At 39.1% G+C, this 22,585-nt stretch overlaps 1 protein-coding gene and 2 long non-coding RNA genes across 11 annotated transcripts in view; 2 read left to right on the top strand and 1 right to left on the bottom strand.

The window, feature by feature from the left end:
* LOC100650440 (dorsal-ventral patterning protein Sog) overlaps positions 1 to 22,585 on the top strand; it is a 100,750-nt gene that overhangs the window by 26,164 nt on the left and 52,001 nt on the right. The window lies entirely within an intron of this gene.
* On the top strand, positions 18,538 to 18,774 carry LOC125385441. Its single transcript, XR_007224734.1, has 2 exons — positions 18,538 to 18,588; positions 18,722 to 18,774. It is a non-coding gene; the product is annotated as an uncharacterized LOC125385441 (long non-coding RNA).
* On the bottom strand, positions 20,753 to 22,310 carry LOC125385444. The gene is made up of 3 exons (XR_007224739.1): positions 22,216 to 22,310; positions 21,803 to 22,166; positions 20,753 to 21,553 (listed from the first exon to the last, which is right to left on the bottom strand). It is a non-coding gene; the product is annotated as an uncharacterized LOC125385444 (long non-coding RNA).

Consider the following 22,585-nt stretch of genomic DNA (forward strand, 5'->3'; position numbering starts at 1 on the left):
ACACTGTATGTACAATGTACGCATAAAATCACTAAAAGTGAACATTTCCCATTTCTTCTCCCAGCGTTCAAGTAGAATTCGGATGAACAGAATCCTATGGTATCTGATTGCTTCGTATAAAGAAAATTTGTATATAATCTATAAACTGATATAATATCTGTATATTTAGACGGAAGCATTGAGAAATAGTTTTTAAAGAACATTTTAGCGTAATTCTTACTATTTGTTGACTTAAGCATTTCGAGATCTTTATGCGTATCGATAACTATCTAGAAATGGGGCTCCTATTGATACGATGTTTTTCAATTAAAATTAGTTTGACGATCCGCCCGACGAACTATGCTGTATTTACTTTTACTTTCGTATTACGATAAGACGACGCACATGCCGGGAATAATGTACCGAAGTCCGTGAGATTCTTTATAGACGTTCGCTGCTTGCCGAAGGCACACCATTCGAAACATCACGCTCAATTGCGGAATTCTATTTGTTATTACGTGGTGTTTGTCGCATAATTGCGCAATGTTTTTGCAGTTTCGATTGTAAAGCGTATTTCTCGAGCCTTCGCTAGGAGCATCTACGTAGAACAAGGTCGCCTCGTGAATACGTGGTGTTAATTTTTAATAAACCGACAGGGACAATACCAAAGTTCTTACTTTGTCTTTCTGTGACGAAAGAAGCTAAATCTTTGTTGCAATAGAGAATGATTTTGGTTATTTTTACTTGGTCAGCTCGAAGTATTTCTATGTACTGCATTTATAATTCATTTGCACGATATGTAAAAGAATATTTAATCAAATATCCATATAATATTTTTAAATTAATTGCGCGTATTATAGTCTGTACAAAATTAGCAATAGTCTTGTTAATTTCGTAATAATCAAAAGTTGAGAAACTTATGCTATGAATACGACGGTCAAATAAGCTGAGCTACACTATGGAGACTCTCGAAGTGTTCTAAGGAAACAAAGCCAGTATGTATACACGATAAATAGACTTCCTACGTGAAGTCTATATCAGCAAGTTCGAGAGGCAATCAGATTCTAAAAACGAGTAACGCTAATGATTCATAATCCCTTTTTCCTAAAACATACTTATTTATAAGTATTATTTATACGTATGATTTATAAGTATTATTACTTATTTATAAGTATGATTACAACATTCTAAGTTTTCTTATGAAAATAATATAGAATATCTACAAGAATAATAGAGAAGTTGTTATCTCTAATTATTAAAAATAAAACTTGATTTTCATCTATATCTTTATCTTACGTCTAAATATTATCAGTAAAATTACTATGTATGATATTTATAAAATTACAGAAATAAAAATCATTTTTCTATGTTTATTAAAAATATGATTTCAGATTCATATATTTCTTTTAAAAATAAATTTCATCGAGTGATATCGACAAGCATAGTTGGACAACTTTCATTCCGCCGTTCTGTACACAGCTTAACGCGATCTACAACACGAAACTTGGTATCCAGTCGCGTTAGCCCGTGGATCGTCGCAAAGAGAGATCTAAGTGGTTCGTTCTTCTCCTTTATAAGGATCTAGCAGTGTCCAGTATCGTCTGCAGCCTCTCTTTCTGTCCTGTTTCTATCCTTGTCGTGCCTTCTAAAGGCTCTGTTACTCTCGTTTCGTACCTGTTCCGCGGCTACTGCCTTATCTAGCTACGTTGCCCGTACACCGTATAGAATCCGCCACCTCGAAAACTGTATTTCATCGCTTGGTCTAAATAGAACGCGAAAACCGTCGATTTTATGTATCGCAAGAACCGAGGCGACGGGAACGAGACAATCGAGTACCTCTAGATACCGCTTTATCGCCAGTGACATCACATTGCAGCACTTTATTCGGTTATCGTGACAACAATAAAAACGGGAGCAACGATATCTCGTCGTGGAGCAAATTAACCGATCATTACCACCAGCATAGCGTGTATCTTAGGCGCCTTGGTTTTGTATAAATCTGACTTAACCTCTACGTTGCGATATTCGATCGTAATGGAATGTTACTGCGCGCGCATTCGCTCGAGGATTCGATTTTAATCGAATTGCGAGTGTAACAACAGGACCGTATGTTCAGAAATGTAGTAATTTTTATAAAGAATATTGGGTTATTACAGTTTCTTTTGTCACCATTGGAATCTATTGAAACGATATAATTATGCTATGTATTCCATTTTAGAAATTACTCTTCAATTATTCCTTTTTCCAAATTTAAATGTTCCATAATCCATACTTATATACTCTGTTGTTTATTATAGCCATAGTGATTTTATTCCTCTTAATATGTTTATTTAGATATGAATTATAGGGGATTTCGCCTACTCTTCCAATTGATTTTGCGATACTAGCGATATGTGCGTGAAATACATGGTAATAGAGTTTGTCTTCCACGAAAATCCAGTCGATTTCCGTCGCCGAAGGGCAACGTATCGCGGAGAAAATCCGTACAGGAAGCTTCAACCATAAATAGCGTTTGTCTTTAGGTTTAGTTTCCTTTAAATCTCAGACGCAATTAAGATAACAGTACAAAGTAATCGTATGGATGCAGGCGGTAGAAGAAAATGTCTTGGAAGCACGTTTCGACCGTTTAGAAGAGAAGGAAATAAAACTGGACTAGCTGTAAATACTGTTGTCGGTCCCAATTGGTAGAATAAGATGAGAAATTCCAAGACCATGGGGACTCAGCTGTTACACACCTGTATGTACCTGCCTGACCTGCCTTGATTGATTTCTGGTGGCCGCAAGGCTAAGTACACGACTACCTGTCGACCCTGATAATTTCTGTATGGGTTGCCAGCCGTTTTTGGACACGCGAGTAGAAATAATTCGGTAGCAGACGCTTATCTCTTTATATTTGGACCTTGGTGCAAACTTTACGGCGATTAGGTGTTAGGAAAACTGTTTGAAAAATAAACTGTGAAAAGGTTGGTCCTTTAACACGTGGACAAGGTGGCAGGTCAGTGGAGATGCATGAATCTTTCGTTCAAATTTCCTATTGTATATCTTCTTTCCGGTATAGCTGAGTAGCAGGGAAAAATATATTTCTTGGACACAATGACGTTATTCTGTTAAATACAGAATGTAAAATATCATCAAAACAGTACATAGATGGCATTCGAATCGCTACTACTAACCATACCCCTGTGTCGTTAATCTCTTTATTTTAATTAGTCAAGGTAATCATCTTCCTCATTTCCTTATTTTAAATCGTATCAATTTCTTGTGAACGTAAGTTACTCGATTTGCAGATGGTGTATTTGTATAAATTAAGTCGCTCATTGAAACCTTCCGTGTCCATTATCCTTTAGATATATAGTTATCTAAAATCATAAAATAGTGTTCTATATTTATTATTACAAGAAATTCATTGTATTTCTTCAAGTCACGAGAATGTATCAGAGAGAGAGAGAGAGAAAAAGAGAGAGGGATCGCAGCATAATTAACTATGAGACTAAGGGCATGATACTTGCAAAATTGAAATACGTGTGTGACTATACTTGACTTGCACCACTATAATTTTCAGCCCGCTATATGCGAACCACAGTATCGAACTTGATTGGCTACATTCTATGTCTACATGTACTTCCTCTTTTCCTCCGCTTTCTTTTTCCCCTGCGGCCACCTGCTTAACGTAGCACGGCCGGCGCTAATCTCAATTAGTCTTTATTGCCGGCTTGGCGACGCCGGACGACGACGATGGGTTTCATGCACGGACGCGGCTTAATGCGCTCGCTGCGACCTCACACGAGCATTCCAGATACGCGACAGGATCGTAGCGAAAAGGAGAGAGATGGAAGAACATCTCGCCGACTCTAGAGAGTAGGACCTGCCTGAATGCCGCCCGGGGCGCTGGTGAGGGTTGTTGATCGAGAATTTATCGGGACTAAGCAAACGGGAGAAATGGATAATTAAGGCGAAACGAGCGGTCGACGCGGAAAAGGTCGGAACTCGGCGTGAGGTCGAAACACGTACGGAGATCGCGACGTCGGTAGGTTAGGCTTTTTTTCCCCTGTCCGAGGTTATTGAAACGTTAGGTACGCGTGTCTGTCGTTCTTGCTGTTCTCCGGAAGTCGGGTACGCGTTCGACGGGTCGTTAATACGCCAATGGATGTTTGTATTTGGTGCGTGCACGAAACTGTCGGCATTATGTGTCATTACGGACAGCATCGTTAATTTACAAATCGATTTACGAGCTCTCATGCACAACCTTGATAACAACTCGCCGTATAGCCTGTCTAGCTCGTCTCGACGACTGTTATTGCACTCGAGACACAAAAAATCCCGACATTCCAGCGAAGAAAAGGAAACGAAGGTCACCTTGAAATCTACCGGCGTGTTTACCGAGAAACCGTGTTTGGTACTCGGTGTCCTACCGAACGACTTCCGGGAGAACAGTTTCTTTGTGTTATTTCAATCGATTCTCGTGGTAGAATTTATTTTATGATTCCTCTACATAGAATAAATATAAAAATTATTAGTAACCTAAGTAAGTTTTATAGAATCATAGAAACATATGATTACGCGCGGAGAGGTTGAAGTGCACAACAGACGCATGGCTTCCTTTTTTCGAATTTCACGAGACAAGGTAATACATAGATGCGTTCTTAAAGATTATTTCAATTAATTCTCGCAAACAGAACTTATCTCATAGTTCCTCTAAATATAATTACAGCCAATTTGAATAACTAGATTTATAAAAATATATGATTCTACGCGAAGAGATTAGGGTACGTGACAGATGTATCGACCCCTCTCCAACTTCTTTCGAACTTCATAAGACGAGGGAATAACTGAATGCATGGTTAAAGATTCCCTAAGGTCTCGCGTAAATGGATCTTATTCACGTGCGGCGTAATCTCCTCTTCTCTTTTTCTATCCTTTTCTCTCCTCATTGGTCGGACCCTCTCGAAGTGGCTGCACACTCACCGCGATTCTCGCTACACGTTTCGCGGCTAATTGGCCGCAGCCACGAGGACAACGTGGCCGTTGTGCAGTAAAGAAATTTAGCGAGCCGATGTACGCTTTTAAAGTAGGTAAATCGCGAGTATCGCGTCCGACTGCCTCCGGCGTTGCTGACTTTTAGCGGACGTGTGCATCCGACGACTCGCTATCGTTTGGGTAGGGACTTTGCTATTCGTCGACCCGCGGTTAGACCAAGGCCTACCACCTTCGTAAAGCGAGTAGTTTGCCCTTGTACGGGGAAGAGAGGCGTGGTGGTAGAAAAACTGTGACGAGTGACGATACATTGTATTGTCGAGATGGACGCGCGCTCTCGCGTGTCAAGAGTCTCCAGTAATAGTCCCTTCACCGTCAAACTTTTTATTTCATACGACAACACCCGTTCCTCGTTCACGCGAAACATGATTTCGATACGAATCTCGTGCGTGTCTCACATTTATCTCAATTCCTTATTAGTAGACCGCAGATTTTTATACAAATTCACATTGTAAACAATATACGTAATTAAGAAAATATGTAGAAATTACGTAGAAAATCGTTTTATCTGTTAAGTATTGTAGAAAGCATTTTTGTATTTTCAAATTTTCTATAAATGCATCAAAATCCGCAGTCTCTATTTATTATCAGACCCGAGTCGAGACTCGAAGCTCGAAACTCAATACCTTGTCCTGTTGTCACCTTGCATCTCGAGGTTTGCATAACAACCAATTATCAACGCATGCATTACATCTGAATCGAATTTTAATTGAGAAATCGAGCGTCACGTAGGCTCCACAATTTTAGCTGTGGATCACCTCATTTTTCATTGACGTTGATTGACGCAAATCAGCGGCAGTCGCGCGAGGTTAGGAATTTATATACATACGTAGTGATTTATGGTCCACCCAAGTCGCGCCATGTGTGAATTGATATATACACTGAAACGTGTAACATCGATGGCTAACCAAAAATCTCCCTTCGGATAGTGTGAAATACACACTAGTAATTGTTTTTTCTATTGAAAGACCAAACAGTTTGGTTAGTGCAATGCTTTTTTTACGCTGTATTTATCGAGACTTCAAGGTCGACAATGTTTTCGTGGCTGACATTGGGTGCCATTCCATGACCTGTGATATTCGTGTATTTCATGCGATATTGTCAATTCATTTTGAATTCGTTTAAATATTGGCAATTCATTTTTTCATATTTTTCAAATAATAATTGTTATTAAATGTGGCCTATCGTCCATATGTATTATAATCTCTTTATACAATTTAATTATTAAATGATTAGCTATATCCTATAATCATTTTGAATAGTTTATCGAAATATGTCCGTATATAACATGCTATAGGTAAAGCCAGTTTGCGACAGGACGTGAGGTACGCGGTAATCCAATTTTCAATTTGTTACGTCAAAGATTATTTGCGGGACGGCCGTTCCTCTTCAGTCCAGCGCGCCCTCGGCATCTAATCTCCTAACCACAGTGACGTTCTCGATGGCGTACACGCATCAGCGCATCAGCGGCGACTACGATGTAAATTCTATTAGGTTCGTTTCGATCCTATTGTCGGTCGAATTCAAATCCAATAATAGAGCGCAATCGAATAAACAGGGTACGGCTTGTCCTTGATATATCGACCTCCTTACGAAAGCTCGAACGTATTTTTAATTCTCGAAATCACTTGACCAACGAATACGTGTTTTCTCATATTACACCATCGAGACACGATGGCATGTGTCTCTTTTCTCGATGTTTCCCCCTCTCTTCCTCTCTTTTTATCTATCCATCTCTTTCCGTCCAGTTGAGTTGGAATAAAGGTCGCGTGAAATGCATGGGCGGTCACTTGATTCGTCTAGCGACGCGTCTGGGATATTTTTTGCTCCACGATATTCTCGGTACCGTATTTCATTTTTACCGATGTGACGTACACTACACATTCTAGAATGGTTTCGCGTTGAACGCACTCCGTCTCTCTCTTCCACTTCGCTCAACGGTCACTTTAACTCGATGGCTGTCACGGCTTTTATTTTTGTTCTCGCCATTGATGTAAATCACACGTCTCTTTCAGTTTTAAAATTAATATCGAATTTTAACCTATTCGTATTTCTCGCCGTTTCTGTTCCACCACAATTTTTTATTTTGCTAGATTGGCACGTGTATAAATATTTGGATACTTCATACCATTGGAATATTACATCCTTGAATTATGTAATACGTCATTTAGATTCTATCTTACTTTGTTTTAACTTTGTAAAATCGGCTCCGTATCAATTAAATTGATTTTATCAAGATGTCAATGAAATTTAAAGTATTTGTAATTACCACACTGTTGTATTCATATTATATTCAGTATTCAGAAGTCTGGCCAGACTAATTAAAATATTTGCTACATTATTTCACAAGCCTTAATCAATTTACCACGTCATATTTTTACTTTCGTTTTATCGTAATTAAATTCTAACCTAAATATCAAAAACAATTAAAAGCAAAAGTACGTGTTATAATTTGTTATAGTACCTAGATTTAATACAATAAAATTTTACTAAATTTAGTGTATTCATTACAATTTTGCAATGAAATAATTAAAAAATAATAATTAATAGTTAATCATTGAAAAATATTGCATCGAGGCATGGAGCAATTAACGCGGGAGATAGGAAACTGAATGCATGGTTTCTACTTTCAACGGATTCGTTTGTCTTTCCCCGTAGTGCGTATCAGAGCTCATGTGGTAGCTAGTGTTAATCACGCTATTCCACATCGCGCGGTTAATCGCATGACAAATATATAGACATCTACATATATTCGCTTGGCTCGAGTCGAAGAATTTATATAGGGAGGAATGCGCGAGACTCAGCACACCTCAAAGGATCATACGTCGAGTCACGTGTGTTTTGCCGGGACGTGCCTCTCGATTTATGAATAGGTTTCTCTTTGCATTCGGTACCGGCACGTGAACCCTTTGAAGAAGTGTGAAAATAAAAGAGACGCCTCCTCCGGATGAAGACTCGTGATTCCGTGCAACTGTTGCTGCTGAGAAAATAGTTCGCTTTTCGTATAATCCAAAATAACTTGCCCGAGTCAAAGTTGCAGTTTAAATCAGAATAGCGGAACCGAATTTGTACACTTACGAATTGTAACGTTGCTAATAAATTTGGCACTAAAATCTCAACTAAGTGGGATGCGATTGTTTGACGTTTTGCGATAAACATATTATTTATTTAAGTTGGAGATAATACGAGTTAGGTATTTTGGAGGATCTTTTTCAAAGAAAGTCTGAAATTTTTTGGTATCAACTTTTGCACATGTATTTGCTAATGTTCGAAGAATATTCGTCATTTTTTTCGTCTGAACACAATAAAAATTATATGAATTACATGTCATGTAGAATTTAAAAAAAAAATAGTTGATATGATTTCAATGATTCTGCTTATATAGGTTATCTAATTAAGAAAAAAAAAAAAGAAACTGATATAGTGCAAGTATACCGATTCATTGAGTTGTCATTGCAACGCACGAATCGCGAAGCGAATTGTTTGCTATAGAAAGTGAGGTTGTTTGCAAGAGAGCGGCGATATGATAAATACAAGTGTCGCGCGATGTTTTGACTTGCCCGAATACTTCGGAAACACGATATCTCGCGCTTGTTTATTTTAAGAAATCCGTCTCCGCGATCCGTGCACGCGTCTCCTAAGCTTGAAAACTGGATGGATTTCTCACGCGGTAATCGAACGCTTGTTGCACCCCGAATCGGCTGGTAATATCGAAGCTTTTGCTAGATTCGCATGTAGATCTCTCGGTTGCGCGTTGCAGTCAGTAATTTTCGCTTTTTCATCCTCACAGAACCGATTTCTCTAAGAGCTAAGATAGTCAGTTGTTACTGACTCTCTTCCTCTCTCTTTTTCTCTCTCGTACAAGAAAGGCTGCATTGCCGAGGAGAGGACCGTGTATATTTAGACGGGCTGCAGACACAAAACGACTTACCACCACCTTCGCGAGTGGTTTCTTCGTTCAACCGCTTGCTTTTGCGAGCAGTCTTCGTCGCGCGTGCAAGTTGTTCGCGTTTTTTCCGCGTTTTATTTCCCACCGCTTCGGCAATCGCGTTCAACGAGCCGTGCCGCGTCAAATCGCGCTGCGACGAATCCCTCGCGTGTTTCGTTCTTCCCTTCCTTCCTCCTTCGGTTTACCGACGATCTCGCAAGAAGTTCACATTGGAAATACGTCGGTAAAAAAAGAACCAACAATTTTCGATGCCTGGTCGATAACTTTTTATCGAACGAATTACTCTACGTCTATAGGAGTAGTAAACGCTGCAAGTTAAAAATTAAGATTAATGGATTGAAAAGGAATGCATTGCCAACCAGATTAATGCATTTCTGGTTCGAGGTTTTCGAGTCCAGTTTGAAAATATAGCAAAGTAAAGAGACCTATTTTCTTTTCTTTTTTTTCTTGTACGTGTATGTTAAACAGTTGATCGTAGATTGTTACGCGTGGTAGATAATCTAGAGTAAATAGAATTACGCAAGTGTTGCGTCGATGAAAGTGAGATTCGAGAAGCGGGCCCCTAACCGCTCATTAAGACGCGAGCATAATGCTATCTGATTGATGATTGAATCATATCGACCGGACAGGGCACGGCAGGATACACAAAATAGCTTGCCCGCTCCTATTACCTATCGAACGCTACTTAGGTGTGGTTTTGCACCCAACGCATTCCATCATGCCGGTATCAGTTTTGGCATTAACGCTTTCAATAATAATCAACGTCAGTCTTGCGTGAGTTAGTTTCCACTCGCTGTTGCTAATATGTTATACCAAAGGCAATCAGCATTACGGTAAATTAACTAGGAATTTAAATCGTTCGCGCTACTATCGTTGAAATAATTCCTGGAATTATTTAAACATGTACTCTGGTAATTGCTACCAGAATAGGAACCCCACTGAACAATGTGCAACAATATGTAACATTGACATTTCTTATTCTCGAGTCACATCATTTGGTAGAGAGATAATATTGCAATTTGCGAGCGAGCCAGTTTATTCACTGGCAACTCGTTGTTGTGACATATGATGACACACGATGACGATGCAGTATCTCGTGGTCCATCGGCAATCGCGTCATTCATCTTCGCTAATAGTTGGCGAATAGCACCAATTTTAATTCACACGCGACCCGTTAAAGTGACCGTTAAACACCCGTGTTATTATCCTTCTGACCGACAGAGGCGCTGACTTGCGAAATTATTCGACCAAGCATCTTGGTCAACAAAGTTAATGATAATTCTTATGTTTTTTGTCACGTGCATATTTTTTAGCATCGAATTTATGCAATCTCACGGAGCATGCGTGAACATCTATATTTTTTGTCTTTCGCTTACCGGTTAGTGAGCAAAAGGTGTAAAAATGTTTGTGTGAAGAAAGGTAGCAAAGCAAAAAGAGAAGAATTGGATAAGGGAGGCAATTTGTTCAGACTTCATGAATCTGCGATTATTTATTTGCCATTTATTCGTCGATTTTTTCCATAAGGTGGAATCATACGATAGATGAATGAATTTTCTGTGCGTGAAATTTTTCAAGTATGAAGTACAAAAAAGGAGAAGATATATATTGAACTTTTGCACGTTCGTGGGGAGACGCGATCTCGAAGAAACGCGCCAACGGGAGTCGTAAATTCCCGTTACGGTTTGACTAATCGACGCCACGAATCGTTCGATCCCTTATTTCTTGTGGGATAATAAGGGTAGTTGATCGAATAGAACGCTGTTATTAACAGGTTACTATATATTTTGACTTATCCAACAATTTCAGTGTGATACAAGATTGAGTATTTGATATGACAACTACGAACGAGTACGACCTAAGACTGCTTTCGTGATGACGATGATGATGACTGTTCTTGACTTGTAGATTCCTGCTGTTCCTTAGACTGGCCTCTGACTCTAGCTGATTTAGACTGTTACTTGACTGTTCTGTTGATAGATTGCCTTAGAGCACAAGTTGACTGTTCTGTAGTCCCGAGAACCAGTAGAGAGTTGAATTAACTGCTCTGTAGTTATGAGAACAGTAAAGTTCGTTCTTGTGAAGTTACGGAGGAAAGGTCGGTAAGGGTGTGCCCTTTGAACGAAGAACGTGGATTCGTTCTCACACTTTTCGTCAGGAAAGTGAGGGTAACGATGCCGATTGGTTATGACCAACGTTAGAAATGAAGATAGGAGGAAGAAGCCTCCTGCCAACGTGGCTCATGGGCGACATTGTTTGTGGAAAAAACCAACTTTTCCGTTGGACAACTATTCGTTTTTCCCATTAGGTAACTACCTGCTTTCTCCGTAATTTGTAAGAACGTGCAATAGACCAAAGGACTGTTTTAAGTACCAACTATAAACCGAAGATACTTGCAGAATTAAAGGTTCCTGCAAGCTAATAAGATTCGGTTTATGGTGGGGCCTTAGGTTTATTGAGGGTCTGTCTAATGGTGCTTGGGCCTTGACGGCCAGACAATGAAGGACATCGCGCGGACCATTTCAGGCGACGTGACATATATATATATATGTATGATGTGTAAGAAAAATGTTTTTTCTTCCTAGTGAAAATCTGTCGCGTCGATCGATGAAAACGATTGCGAAGAGACACGACGGGTAAAACAATGCGCATGCGCGATACATCGAGTCGCACGCATGCGCAGTCATACGCGCCACATAGGGGTTACATTTTATGTACGTATGGACCGTGTACAATTTTTGTCAACGCATGTAATATAATATGTACATTCATTTCGTTTGGTGAGTGAAATTGAGTGTAGGAAGTTCACTCTTGGAGTGAAATCGATCGTGTCTTCAAATAAGGAAATGAGAGTAATGTAAGTACATACTCAGTTTTTTGTTCATTTCATGTCACAGAGAACAAGGTTATATTTATCGAAGGTTTGATTATTGAATAATTAGTTAGGGGTCAGACAGAGCACGCCCATGCACTACAGCATGCGTATAGTTGAGATGACAAGTAAATAGACATGTAAAGCAACAGATGAATCTAATTACGAGTCGAGACGACAATGACGCCGACGGTTAACTGTTTGACATTGTATGCAGATACATGCGAAAGTATCGTACGCGGTCTTGTAAGGAAAGAATGTGTTAATTTCGTCTAAATGCCGGGATAAAATTCGCTCTTAGTGCACGAGAGTGACGTCTGTCGGCAATACGGTCGGTAAAATTGCGGACAGCGTCTTTGTCATCGTGTTTTATATTCAACGGCAACGAGACCAGGCATGAACTGATATTCACGGATGATCGTGTCGAGGCACATTGTAACCAAATGAAACAATGTAAATCGTAGGCTTTAATCCCATGTGAGTTATCGATGATCATTTATTATGTAGGCGACCGTCTCGTATTTAGTATTGCTATAGCACGGAAAAATTACCAGCGTCACTAGATGTAATCTACCATTCGTACTGTGTGATTTCGATTGATAAAAAGGAACGTATAATACGTATCGTGATTCTGATATCATTAGACTATGAAAGATGTGTACACTCCTGTTCATATGTATTAGGGCAGCTGCTGGTTTGATATGAAAGATGATGATTAGTTTAAATTGTCCAGGAAACGATTAATCGATCAGAATTTTGTATTCATGATAGTTTATGATCCAATATGTACATAAAAATTTGTATTGAAATTAATTATGAGAGGTCTGATGGATATAGTGAGTATAGAAAATATATTCAAGTTTGGTGAATGAGTAATTCCGGTGCAAACATTGGTCAACAATTATCAGTCTACCTCAAGGCCTTCGCCTTTCTCTGCGTGATCGTCGGACGCGTCTGGATGTGGTGAATGAGAGAGAAATCGTGAAACGCGCTGTATTAACAGCAGATGGGTGTGAAAAATAGGTCTTGTTTACTTAAGTAGTTTAACATGCGACCAGCGTCCGAGGTTGCAGCTTCCCCTTGTTCTTCCTCTTTCTGTCTCTGTTACTGAATCACTCAGGAACAGGTTTCTTTGACAAAAATCAGTTTGGAAATCCCTCCTTGAATATTTAACCATGAAAAATATAATTATTAAATTTATTATAAGTTATGTTACAAGGAAACTCTTAAATCTTAGTCTACAACTGTGTGAACATGATCTAAGATGTTCCGCTTGCTCCTAGATACTCCTTATATTATATCGTATAAGTCACAAACTATGTATGCAGATAGGTCCTTAATTTTTTCACCATAGAATGGATTGGATGCATGGTTTGACTTGTAAAAGCATAGCATAAAATATGAAACGCATGTCTCAAAATGGGGTCCCTCGGCGCTAAACAGTAATCCAATTTAATGCACCATGATTTTGGTTTATTATTTGGTGTACATTCTTGTGACAATCAAAGCATTGTTGACAGAACAGAACATGACTAGTTATAAATTATAATTTAAAGAATCGAATTTCTCAATCGCTTTTAGAGTTGAACCGGTCATAGTTAATTTCGGTGCTAGGGAATTCTAGGGAAAACGCGCTAAGGGTGGCATATCGTTAGGAGGTGCTAAAACTCCAGCGGAAAAGCATTGGACGTAATGTTTACTGTATCGTAAGTGACACTTTGTCCTCCCACCTGCAAAGGATTCTGTCAAGTTCCTGGAAGACTCGTGCTTCTGGCGTTACGAACACACGCACAAAGAGTCGCTAGCGTGCGGTTTGTTTATATTGGTAACTAGACCGTTACATTAGCCTGTTTACGTATTGGAGAGTTTTTTTGGTTCGTCGTTTGCTGTTGAAACGGTCGTCCGCTGCGACGGAATTTTATTGTAGAAACATGATGCCGTTAAGCGGTTTACTTTTTTTTCTTTTCCTTCCAATTTTTTAAACCAGTACGAATTTGTAGAACCTGCGCAGACTTTTTACGAAACCGGCTCGTAAATAAATAGATGTACGTGCAGCAATCTATGGTTGCATAATTTCGCGTGATTCGAATTATTCCCGAAGCGTGGAAATTTCAGCGTGACAGGGTGCGCTATAGGGGATTTCGCCTAGTGGAATACAAAGTGGTACCATTACATTTCTACATACTACTTTGTTCCTTCCCAGCTGTATTACCATAATCATCGACGCATGGATACATTGCTACACAAATACTTGGGTTTTGTTTGTTTAAAGCGGTATCTTCATGAAAGTCACGTCATTCCTTTCCGAATACCCCATACCAGGAGCGAAATCGTCCCGTGTATCGTTCCTTTTCTTTTATACTCGTTTACACGCGGTTCGAACGTAACGTTTTTATCCTTTCCGTCGAGAGCAGTTTACCGATCGTACGATCGGGATTCTGAAAAAAAGGCTTCACCGGCTTTCCGTTTCTCTGCTTGGTGTTCGTCGTGTTTCTGTAACAAGTCACGGGAGAAAAAAACAAAGTATACATTGCCATCGACGTGACTTCCAAATGGAGGGGGAGAGTAGGGGAAGTATCGAAAGCAAGACGAGAAGTCTCGATGCGATTGGATCGTGTGAACCAGCCACTCTCGATTGCCTCTTTCATTCTTCCTTCCCCTTCGCCCCTTTTGGTCCGATGTGTCTCGCCTTTTTTTCATCCTCCTTTTATCCTTTTTGTCCCCTGCTTACATTGCAACGCTCGCTGCATTTCGTGGCACTTACACCTTCTCGACTCTGTGAACGTTGCCGGTGAATTCAGCGATTTCTAAACGGCCATTCTTTATTTTACTTCATCTTCTGTATACCCGTGTTAGCTTAAAAATTGTTTGTACTATGATGAAACCATCATATTATTCCAACTATTGATTTTTTATTTCGCTTGAAGTATTAGATTAATAATTTGATTTCTTTAATATGTACATCACATGTATACTTGCCAGAATAGTGTACCGCTTTTCTTTTAAATTCTCTCATCTTACCATCCCTTAGCCAAGTTTCAATCTGTGATATTTTGCTACCAGAAAGACCACAACATTACACTAGATGATTTGATATAACACATTTGAATTGTACCAATAAGATAAATGAAACAACATCGCCAGTATTAATAAACCACTACTTAATAAAATTATACAATAAGTGTTGCGAATTTTTAAGTCAGTTCAATGAAATATACACATAGTTATATCTCTCTCATACGCATGCGCAATGATCCAGTATCCAAATTCGAATCCCCTAACCACAGGTACAGAAAGAAAGCATATTGCATCGCGGCGACCTATTTTTTTCACGAAGGACCCCAGTTCCCGGTTGTACCGTGACATTTGCCGTTCCCCGTTGTTTTATTCGTAGGTGCACGCCGCGTACGTGCCTGGCGGGTTTTAAAGCGACGGCCACGAGCCAAGGTGAAAATGCACCGGCATGCGAACCCCAGTCGAAAGTTTATATCCTGAACGTTAAGTGGGTGTATTACGTGAGTCGAATACGAGCGTCATGGATGATTTACAGAGATGAATCCCGTTTGATGGAAGACACTAGGCTGCGCAAGGAGGCTTCTCGATCGTCGCTCGGTTGGCGCCTGCCAAGTCAGCGGCGCGCGCAACCTAGCCTTCATAGTTCCCACGTGCTCCATAAGTCCGGTTCTCACGAGAACCCCGTGGAATCTGGAGGCGATCTGTCGCGCTCGCGATTCTGCGATTACGATTTACCGACGCGTCTCCCCCATCGTTAATTCGTTGTTATTAGACGGTTCAAAGGCGGTTCAAAAGGAATCATCGCCAGATCCCACCTTTTTTTTTTCACGTTCTCGCGCGCGTGAAACCGGTTACAGATTTTATTCACGGGATCCCGTGATTTATTACCGATACCCTTACGGGAGAAGCAACAGATCTGACTGTAAAAATCCGACTTTTTGTCTACCTCGACTATATCGACGCTTCGAGATTTTGCGATTTTTTTTTTTTCAAATCTTCTCCCGTAGCTTGTGTCCTCGTGTAAATTGAACCGTTTTGAATTATTCAAACGGCCCGATAAGCATCATGGTATTCTAGGTCGGTAATATGGGATTTCTGGTTTTCGAATTTCGTAAAGATGACCGTTACGAAATACGCGGAGAATCGTTCGTAAGGGAATCGTTTAAACAGTTCCATTTGTTGCGTCATCGAACGATGTTTTCCGAGTTTTCTGTCGCGCGTTGTAGTTTTCCGAGGTAGAATCATGACACATGGTTAAATCACGTTCAAAATCATAGTTTCTTGGTAGGCCTTAATGATCAAAGCCATGTTATCGGAACCTGCTGAATGTTACTCAAATGAACGGCTGCTTCGGATTGGCTGTTAGTTATCTTTCATCTGCAACGAGATCACCAGAACTGTGAGCAAACAGGCTTCCTTAGAACCTTGAGAGCGAAGCCTGCAGCGATGTGCTTTCCCGTGGAATTCTGCGTAACTTTGTTAATACATGACTGAGCTCTGGTGCACGGATCGCCTGGAATTCGTTCTGCGATTTTTCCATCAGGAAAAATACGAGAAAATATCGCACCATTATTTCTCACGATTACCAATATTTTCTGTAGTACACAAATTTGCGCAAGATAGTAGAATATTGGATAGAACGTTTCTATATTAATTAAACTAAGAAATTTTGAAATAGATTAGATAGTTTCTAAAACTAGAACTCTCAAATGTTTATATTTCTGAATTTTCAGACTTTAAAATTTTCTAATTTCAAACTGTCTAACGTTAAGTTTCCAAATTTCTCAAATATCAAGCGTCAAATTTTTATATTTCAAATTATCGAATCTTCAAATCTTTAAATTTCAAATACTCGTATAGAAGAACCTATAATTTTCCATAACTATAAATCTCAGAGTAAAATTACATAATCCAATACGCGGATGAGAATTCGTCAAAAGGTTGTTCAGAAAAGTCCAGAGACGAATCCTTCGGCGGAATTTCTCGCAGCTTCTTCTAATTCTCGGTAGCAATCGATTGCCGTTCCAATTCAATTGGATGAACGTTCTTCAGGCCGCGGAGCGGAATGTATTATTCATCGTCGCGTTTCCCAGCGCGTCTGCCTTCGCGCCGTTGAACCTACTACAGAAACAGGAGGAAAACTACTATTACCACTACATAGCCGCCGTTGTGGATCGCCCAATGATTTCTTGTCATCTCGCAGACGTGGTGCTTCCTACTGTGAAACGAATTCAGAGTAATTTTCCCCGACGCCTGAAGGCGTTGTTTTTCCACTGCCGGAAAAAAAGTTCTACCCACTGAACGTTGTCACATTAACCCAATATCTATCCGCCACGTAGCAATAAGCTTATCCCGAGTCTGCAACTAGAACGATCATGTGTCATTACCACGTGTTTTTTTGCCCCCCCTCTTACATATTCTTTTTCTTTTTCCCTCTTTCCGCTGTACAAATTGACAGTTGATTAATAGACACTTTGGTGTTAACAGCTAGAAATTCGAGTAATTCCATGTTTTCATAACGGTTAGTAATGATGTACGGTAGCACTCATATTTATTTCATTCGATAGAACGGGTATTGGTTTAGCGCGGTCGTATAATTTGATTTGTCGAATGTGTCTATTAATACTAAAGCGGCATGGAATTATAAAGTATGGCAGAATTTATTCATAGGCTATTCCGTTCTTTCCGTTTAAATTGCAAATATCGATTCTTTTTATTACAGTCTATCAAACACGACGTTTACTAATTACTCATATTTTATCATGGTGTACATTGTTGAACGATCTTAATGAATCGAGATTTATTACAAAGAGATTTGCTTCCTTTCCTATTTATTTATTCGTCTTTTTTATTCCCTAGATATATATGTCGAGTTGTCGTTTGGGTTTCGAGCGCGAGACGATTCTTCGTTAGTATTTGCCATCGTGATGTTCAATAAAGGTTGTATTTACATAAATTAATATTTCTTTACAGAGTTTGATAAATAATTAGTTTAACGGTTAACTAGAATAACAAACAATAAGTAAACAAATGCTTTTGATATTATTCTTGGGTTCTGTAACGAATCCACGGTCAACGGCAAACTTTCTGTACGTTTTAATATATTTTTGATAGCACATTGACACGTTCGTTCAGGCACAGGGTTTCTCTAAGACTGACTCCAAGACGATGACAGTAAACTCTCCAAGGAGATTGCAAAATAAAAGACAGATACAGTTACATATATCAAATACATATCGATCGGGAATATCAACAAATTCCCAAGCGCCGTAAATAGGCAGTTCCACGTAAACCAGCATTGCTCCTGATCAAGACTTGATTGTTTATACAGTGTATCCCTTAACACTGGTACCTGCTCTGTAAGACATTTCGTTCATCCCGTGACCGTGGCTACGTTCGGCGACCAGTTATGTCACCCTGAGCCCAAGTTTTGGGAAATCTTCCAAAAGAAAGGCCCGATGTCCCTACATCTCCGACATATATATATGTAAACTCCCTAGAGTTCATGTAGGATAGGGATTCTTTTCGTTTTACGGGTAGCACGACAGGCTGTGTTTCACGGACAGAGCCATCTTCTTTTGTTTTACGGACGACCATTTTAAGAAGCACGTTTTTCCCAAACGGACGGACAGAGAGTTACATTAGAGACAGACAAGGTTACAGAATAGTTATTTAAGATTTTAAAGACCGAAGAAGAAAGATCGGTAGCTCAGGACGTTGAAAATCGATTCCCGATTTTCAGGTAAACATTGTACCAAAGACTTGTTATTTCCCGTTTATATAATTATCGTTATTTATTGTTATAGACGCATATTAATTGTTGTTTATTTTTGTATTTTATCTAATTAATTCATAATAAAAAACTCCATTTTCAGACTACAGAATCGATCCCTGAATTATCCCAAGATTTACGATCTTACATATATATCCCCTATATATAGAGGAATATATATATATAGGAATATATATTCCCCTATATATATATTCCTATATAGGGGAATATATATATAGTATATATATAGGAATATATATATATATATTCCTATATATAGGAATATATATATGGGAATATATATTCCCCTATATATATATATTCCTATATAGGAATATATATTCCCCTATATATATATTCCTATATAGGGGAATATACATATACCATATATATATAGGGGAATATATATATACCTTATATATATAGGGGAATATATATATACCATATATATATAGGAATATATATATTCCTATATAGGGGAATATATATATAGTACGATTAACTAACCTGTATTATAACAGTCTTATATAGACTAAAACCTGGTATACGTAGCCAAGTAACAATGAAACATATTCCTCCACTAACCTATATGATATGCACCAAAAACTACCCATGATATTATCGACTGAGTTTCGGTTGTCTTCAAAGTATGTTGTTTGTTGTGGATTCGCATGAAACTGGATAAACTTTGGTGAGATCTTCTGGTCTGAGTCAGGCACCGATTTTAGCTCGTGTATCAGCATCCCTCGGACGAGATATGGTGGGCTGCATGAACACTGAACAAATGAAACGGGGGAGTGGACGGTGGAAAACCGACTCAATCGGTCAGTTTTCTTGGCTCGAGAATTGACACGTGCCAACGTGAGCTTGACAGCAGTACGAATGAGCCACTCGCCGACGGCGGATCACCCGTTGGACAGATTTGATTTAAGTCAGCCTTAAAGCCTGGCATTCTTCCAATACTGTTAATTCAATACAATGTCCGTGTGTGGCGAACTTTTCATTTCGTCATAGTGAAAACTGCCCGAGAGGAGACCTCAAGATGAATATCTTCCATAATACGCATGCGAAAATTTCACAAAATTTCTGTAAATGTTTCTTTCGTCAAAAACTCATCGAAGTTTCGATCGGTTTCTCAAACGACAATTTATATAAAAGTCGATTATTTAAAAAGACCGAGTTTTAAGGATTCTAATAATCTAAAGATTTATCTATCCATTTTGGGAGTAAACTTTGCCAAAGATGTTAATTTTGTTCCTGAGACGATAATTGAGATTATGCGAATGGATATGCGAATTATTTAAAAGATCTTCAAGATTTTCAAGATTTTAATAATCCAGAGATATCGGTGTATTCGTTTTAGAGCAAATTCCTGTTCCAGATTTATGTAAAATTATTTTATTGTAAGGAACACTGAATTCTATTTTAATGACACCCTGTACAATGGGCGAAACTAAGAACGTTCTCCTTTGGCACTTGCAAGTATGCGATAAACTACTGCGTATAGTGTCATCGACGCATTTCCGCGCACGTTATTTAATCCAACGTAGTCTAGCACGTGCAACAAGAATCCTTTTGGCGCCGGAAACGTAAAAGTCGTAAGCTGACTTAATACGTTATCTGTGACAGTCGCAGACTGGCAATGCGAAAAGTGATCTCCACTGGTGTGTCGTAGCGCCGCAGAACTTAAGATATGTTTAGAAAGATCAGTCACATTGGCATGCTAAAAATAGTCACCATAATCTTCTGCTCTTATTTAAATAGATCACTCGGTTCAAAGGTGGTTTCGTTTCAATTTTGTTTCCTTTAAACATCGTTAGATTCGCAACTATGATTCAGAGCTACAATAATAGCATTGTGCAGAAGATGTTCGCTCATTTTCTTTTTTCCTTAAAATTAATTCTGTTTGCGTCGATATGGCGATTTACCAATGACCTAAATGTCCCTGTTCAGTCAAAGCCAATGGCTACCAAGACTATTTACAGATTACCACATTCTTTATAGTCGTTCTCCTGGGACACCTTGTATTCCCTCTATGAAAGCGAAAAACATGCAACGGCAGTATCCACCATTTTTCAAATGTCTACTTAGCCATCCATGCCATGTTTGGTATCCTTCCATTTCAGATCGTGTAACCATAACCTACACTAACGCCGGTTGTTCATACTTCATAAATAAATTAAATATCGTACATCAATAGAAATCAGTGAAAGGACCTTGGCTCAAAGATTCTTAAGATCTCGACTGAAAAATCTCTTTCGATTTCATCCATTCTGCACCCGACATCGCATTCAATAACATTCGCGATCACCGAGAAATGACGATTCCTCGTACGGTTACTTCGCACATATACCTACATACCAGGCATACGATCAGCCATGCATATAAGTTTGCGAGGCGTAGGTATGCTTATCAGCGCAAACCGATGGTGGGATCGGCCGAAAGGCTTGGCCAATACAAATGCATCGCATTACGCGTGCACTGACTTGAGCTGCAGCCGCAAGGTCGGCATTTCTGACGCGCGCATGACATCACGTAGGCGTGCACGATGGAATATATCGTCTCCGCGTATAATATACCATCGACGCGTTCGTCTATTTACCGCCTCGTACGATCGTTACGTTGCACCCTACAGTTAGGGTTAAGTTATACGAGTCGGTTGAATATTTGAGCGAAGACAAGTTAATTTGCTTAATAATTCGGCAAATTTGATCAGAAACAATTTTTAAGCGATCTACATTTCGAAACAGACTATTTAACTCGTTATTAGCGACAACTATGTTAGACGATTAAATTTATCGTGTGCTTACATCGTTAGCTTGACGAGGGCATCTATTCGTTAGAGACTCATTGTACTCGTAATTCATTTTGTTGTTTGTTCTATTAGTGCTTAAATACCTCCTCGTTGACGCAATAAGCTTTTCTCTTGTTAAACCTAAAGTAAAGAATATTTTCTCATATCCCGTTATTGTATTACGTACTGATATAGGAATATATATTCCCCTATATATATATTCCTATATAGAGGAATATATATATACCATATACATATAGGAATATATATATTCCTATATAGGGGAATATATATATAGTACGATTAACTAACCTATATTATAACAGTCTTATATAGACTAAAACGTAGTATACGTAGCCAAGCAACAATGAAACATATTCTTCCACTAACCTATATGATATGCACCAAAAACTACCCATGATATTATCGACTGAGTTTCGGTTGTCTTCAAAGTATGTTGTTTGTTGTGGATTCGCATGAAACTGGATAAACTGGAAACTGATGTTCTATACGACAAATTCGATTATTCTGTGCAAAGTGAATTTTGGAGACGTTGAATCTGTAATTCAAATAACAATATTCTTTCTTCCTTTGCTTCAATGTATATCTTGTTCCTGTAGGTCAATTTTTACTGGACGAGCCATCTGTATTTTTGACTAAACAGTACTGGTCCTTTCGAAAGTGCCGCCATTATTCGCCATTTTTCAGTCGCGTCCGAGTCATCGTTAGATCGGAACGAGATTTGAATCGCGACCTGCAATGCATGGGGTATAGAAATGGAAATCGTGAGTTGTAAGGCTTACAATTAGTTAAGGTCCACTTCGTTGGTACGATGCAAATTATTCGTTCTTGATAGGGCGACACACAATTGACCGTCTCCAAAGCCTGATTGACACTGACAGTCTGCTTGTGGTACGATCTCAATCCATTCGAATATTAATCGTTGCCATTCGAATGGAATAAGGCTTGATTCGCAACGATACTCTGCGGTCCAATCGATTACTCAATACCGTAGGGAGATAAAGCCTGATTTACAATGATGTTCTAGTCACGGACGTGTATAAGCTTGATTCAATATGGTTTGTCGTGCCTTCCCGCCGATCCATTGCAATGATTTACATTCACGATCCGTTCGTGGTGAGGTTATAATCTGAGTATCAAGAGTTGAGAGAT

This window comes from Bombus terrestris, chromosome 7, assembly GCF_910591885.1.
Source record: "Bombus terrestris chromosome 7, iyBomTerr1.2, whole genome shotgun sequence".
In the NCBI taxonomy this organism is placed as follows: domain Eukaryota; kingdom Metazoa; phylum Arthropoda; class Insecta; order Hymenoptera; family Apidae; genus Bombus; species Bombus terrestris.